Consider the following 5,758-nt stretch of genomic DNA (forward strand, 5'->3'; position numbering starts at 1 on the left):
TCACATTCAAATTGAAATTTGCAAATAATGTAATTTAATGTGAGATAATGGGGCTCAAACAGGGGCTAAATTTGTGTTGCACAAAATAACCACTTTGCCCTCCCAACTACTCCTATTGGTGGCCGCAATTATGGGCTTGAATTTTCCATACAAGACAAACAGCAGCAAATGAGAAGACAAGGTAGGACCCACTTATTTCAAAATCCGATCAATTGACCACGTTTACATAACCCAGGCATTTTTTTAATATTTTTTCCACATTCGTTGTGTTTGGACGCAATGACACCCATTTTTCGCGCATGACCATTTTTTCCACACATTCAGACAATACATTTTCATAGTCATATTCATACTTCGAACGGTGCCCCCCGTTTCGGATGAAAATATCATTGAAGGGCTTGAGCCATATAGTCGCAAGTCGTATTCATGGTACATTCTCTTCCCTAATCGCATGCTCTTCGACTGCAATTTCGTCTTCCTCATTTGGGAGATCGACCTCGACTTCCTCTACTCTGCGAAATCCTTCGTCGAGGCTTCCATGTCGTCGCAAAAAATTATGAACGGCCATCGTTGCCACGACAACAAAAGTTTGCGCTCTAAACGAGTAGCCCGACATTCGATCAAGAATTTTTCATCTTTACTTCCAAACGTCGAACATCTGCTCAAATAACATTACAGCAAGAGGAGTGATGGAAATTAAACCTCTCGCGTGCATTTCGGAAACATCGTTGACTACCACTGTCGTTTCAAAATTCCTGAAAGTGATACCGTACTTTGGATCTTTTTGTACGGGGCCATGTACCCCAGTCGGTGTGCAAAACTGGAGTCCACTAAGTAGTACTTCCCATTTTGCAGTTCCGAAAAATTCACATCCGGCCTATGGACGCAGCGAGCCAGAACATGACTATCGTGGGCATTCCCGGGTGTTCTAGGCATTACGAACGTAAAGCACAAGTTGAAATCACAAACGGCGAGCACGATCTAAGTTGGATATCCTTTCCTGCCGATGAAGTCCGTCATTTTATGTCGCGGCAGAACCTCGCGAATGTGCGTGCCGTCAATCGCACCAATGCAATCCTGCACGTAAAATAACAGTTTAGCAAGGAAATAGTTAACAATGAAAATGAGCACTTTGTTATGCAAATGATAAGGATGACCTAACCTGAAGTAGTGGATACTAGGCATGGTTCGGACGGTGATAAAGCACGCCGGCATTGTAGTTGTGGTGTGGTTTTATAATGTCTCTCCTAACAGAACGACGCAGCGAAGGACGCACCTGAAATACTGTAAAATGGTTTGTAAAGAATGATTGAACAGGGTCTGAACTTGGCGATATCCTTCCCGTGTGCTAAAATGCATAGGAACATTCCAACTTGTTCGAATATATCTACGTTTGAACTGCTCGTCAATCGATAATGATCGCGAAGGGTATAAGTGAAGTGTACGAACATGGAGGGATACATTCGAAACTCTTGGAAGCATGCTTGAAGGTACACATGCATATTCTGCAACATAAAAATATGCCAGCTACGTCTTGTAGGAAATAAAAATCGTTGCTCCCTGCTCGATGAGAGGTAATCTCGCACAACGCGTTCGGCGATTCGACAATACTTCAGCCATTCCAATTCGTCGTCTTCCATCTGCTGCACGATATCATCATCTGACTCTTCGTCTGAACCGGAGAGTGAAGTGATAATGCAGTCCGTTTCGGAAGACGAACTTCGAGAAGAGTCGTCCGTCATCTGCAATAACGATGTATTGGCTAGTAGAGACTATACTACTGCAAGAGGACTTGGGATGCTTACATTCCCATCCCAAATGAATTATTGTTCCACTCTCTACCAACTTACAAGTAAGTTTCATTTAAGTTTGTTGCAAGGCCTTTTATAGAAGTGGGAATATGTTATAGCATGACCAAAGACACCCACCACACGTTTATGCAACTGTACTGGAGGTTGACAGGAATGGCCAATTTCAAAAGAGGAATATATTCTCTGTATGGTACAGGAAATATATTCCTCATGCATGCTTTCATAGATAATACATAAAAGAAGTTCATGCAGTGACCCCAAACACATGTAAACTATAATTATTACAAAGCAGGAACAACATGTCTCCAAATCTGGGCACACGACATACGACGGTAGGAAATACCCAAAATTACTGGTAACACATACAAATACAAACGAGGACCTACATAATAAACTCACACATACACAAGCAGCAGTCAACTACAGTCTGCACCGAGCCCTCGATGACTTTGCTTCCTTCGACTCCTTGTCGCATTTGAAACATTACTGCATCCACATAAAATGAAGCTTCGACCTTTCAACGGCAGCATACGCTGCATGGTTGGTGACGTCACAAAAGAACCACAAAGCGAACAAATGAAGCTTGTCCCCACTTTGGACTAAGGCGGTAGACAGCAAATCATTCATGCATTCTGTGATTGTTATTATACCTTTGTCTCAAAAGTGAAGGATAAATGCAAACTCCCGTGACGCACTGGCCAAATTGTCCATAGATTTGGATACCTCCCTCGCTCTGAACTTCTTCTTCTTCCCGTCCCCTGCGCCTGCTTCCCTCTACGCTTCTCACCACTTCGACCAACGAAAATGTCCATCGAAGAGTTCAATCTGCCCTCCGTTGGCCCGTCACTTGAATCTATAGTCTCTGCATTGATCGACAGCATGTCATTGAAATCTGCTTGTGCATCGTAGTCCGAGCTCACATTGAGACCGTGTTGTGATAGTTTCGTCGGCATTGATGCGTACTTCGTGGAGTATTGAGTGGCACCAAACAGTTTTCCATATGTGTGAAAAATTTCGCTATTGTCGTTGTAACGAAACTTGCCATACTTCGGATTCTTCTGCACAAAAGGTGTAAACACGTGGTTAGAACACAGTACGAATTCGAAAATGTTCCTGTTAAGCACACATCTTATAGGCAGCAAACCAGTCATGAAAGCACACAGAACGATCCTCAACATTACCACACACGAATGACAGAAATGTTATGGTTGAGTACAATTCTCATGGGCAGCAAACCAGTCATGGACGCACAAAAACCATGCAGGCATTTAAGATACTCACAAATCCAGGTTGCATCATGCGTATTGGTTAGGGATGGGCATTTTAATCGGAACCGAATCTCCCGAACCAAGAAACTAAATCGAAACTGAAGGTTCTGGTTCGGTTCTTAAAAGAAATAAATAGGATCCGAAATCGAAAATTGAAAACCGAGTAGGTTTGGGTCGGTTCTTGGTTCTTGAATTGGAACCGTGGGTAACCAGATGGAACCGATTTTTTTATATTTTTTTTATTTTTAATAATTACTAGATTGTGTAAAAAAATTAAAAAATTTAATATTTATAACTTAAACACTAAATAGGCTGCTCATTTCAGCCCAAAGAAAATATTCATTTCAAAGCTTTTGGCCCATTTTAGTTACCAAAGTCTAAATGCATATATCTTGTTCAAAAGCAATTTAGGCATAACCTAATACCGAACATGTAAAGATAATAACACATTTTTCCTCTTTCAATCACTAAAATCCCCTGCCATCCTTCTTTCCCAATTCCCTCTTTGCGTTTCCTTCTCGTCAACATTAATCTTGCTATAATAGCTTTGTCTCTTGCATCGACACCACAGGTAATTTTTGTAACTCCTGCAATACATACTTATTCTTCCATATTATGTTATCTTCAAGTCTTTATTTGAATTTTTCTTGGGTATTGATATGATTACTTCAAAAAACTCAATTTTTTTAGGCCATCATTTTTCTTGGCTCTTTTAATGCTCCGTTTAATGCTGGTCCTATACTCCTATTAAAGTACTTTTAAATTTTTACTAGTTTTTAATGCTCTTTTAAGGCTGGTACTATTAATTTATTGTGTAACTTCTAATCCGTTAAGGCTTTGTTTATGTCTTGGATAATTAGTCCATTATGTCAGCTACTAAATCTATGACATGATTGATAGTTTGTGAAAAATTTGTCTAATTACGTGGTTTGATTTACTAAAACCCTGTTTAAGACCCATTAATGTGTATTTAAAAACTATGGGTAGAACCGAAACCCAAACCGAAACCGACGATTCGGGTTTGGGTTTGTATCCAATAATTACGTGGAATCGAATGGATCTATTTATGAAATACCCAAAAAATAATGGGTGGTTCTAGGTATTGAAATACCCGGACCAACCCACCCGACGCCCACCCCTAGTATTGGTAGTTACCATTATAAGACATTTTGATCGTATTTTGTGTTCTCAAGGTGATGGACCAAATCGCTATTCTCAGACAACAATGGAATATGGCTACCATGCAATGCATATGGACACGAGAATGTGACAGCAGGCAAAACATTACTAAATTCTAACTTAACGTTTTCGAATCAAAGTTATGCAACAACACATTACCGTTGAAATAAAGGCAACCATATGAATGTTGAAACGGAGAAATGGATGTTGCAGAGTGCATTGCCTTTATTTTATGCTCCCACCACCAATCATCTGCTTCGATTCTACCCCCTTGAGTTCAGCCCATAGTGAATCCCGAACATCGAAGCAACTCCATCAGGAGCTTGTGATCTGTTCGCATGACGCTCCAGTGGTTCTTCAGTTAAGTGACTGTCCAATCCTTCCCAGCATGTTTGTTGAACAATTCTCGGATGCATTCCCATCAGGCAGTCGTAAAGCATTTACCACAATGATGTCCTTCCGCAGTTACGTGCTCTGCCACGGTGATGAAAATGTGGTGTTCTTGGGAATCCCACTTTGCACACTTTCGGGTGTCAGTCCTTCTATCGGATCCCTGAGAAGGAGTTGGTATGGGTACTGGCTCTATCCCCGTGGTGTTGTAGCTCTATCAATGACGAAGAACATGGTTAAACAGCAGATACAGAAGTGAAAGGGCACGAATTGACGAAAATAGAGCCTTCAATGGCTGCAAGTTTCGAACACAAGATTTTCACAAAAGGGTGGAAGTTCGAAGTCGGGGGTAGAAGCGTACCGTGTTCATTGGAAAGTAGCCCGAGTGCAAGCCTTCATTGTCCATGTCGTGAAAACGAGAGTGGAGGTGCCGTCGAAAGTTTGGGTGCGACAATAGGTGTTCATGTCATAGGAGGACAGATCGACAGATCTTCGACTTTCTCGTCAATGGTGTTTAGGTCTAGGAGTGTTAAACGGTACCCTAACGTCGACAGAGTCGGCCTGTTTGAGTTGTCCAGCGATTGTACGGATTGAATTTGGGGGCCGTCTCGGAATGAAAGGAGAAACTGTGCAAAATCTGAGTGCAAATCGTGACTTTGGCTATAAAATATCAGGGAAGAGGCATATTGGTAAATTGGTGTAGCCATGTGGGGAGAATTCTGTCCTTTTGGCCCTAACGTTCACTTTGAAAAATGGGTCATCTGTAGACTGATAAATGAGTTTACAGAGGTGGCTCCCACCTGAGTCAAAAAAGTGGGTTGAAAATTTGCAAATAATGTAATTTAAAGTGAGATAATGGAGCTCAAACAGTGGGCTAATTATGATGTACTCGCAATCACCAAACGTATAGGCATAGAAAATTATAACTACCTTAATATAATCTAAATTTAGAAATACGATGCTTTGATAGAATAAAAGATAAAGAAGTTTCATTTATATTAAGAAATTATATACGCTAACAAAGAGCGACATAATTGAGGATTTCAATTTCGTGTCTTTAAGTGAAATGAACAAGCTATAACCGGAGTACTATTAACGTTATTGTCGATG

This window comes from Olea europaea, chromosome 20, assembly GCF_002742605.1.
Source record: "Olea europaea var. sylvestris chromosome 20, O_europaea_v1, whole genome shotgun sequence".
Lineage (NCBI taxonomy): Eukaryota > Viridiplantae > Streptophyta > Magnoliopsida > Lamiales > Oleaceae > Olea > Olea europaea.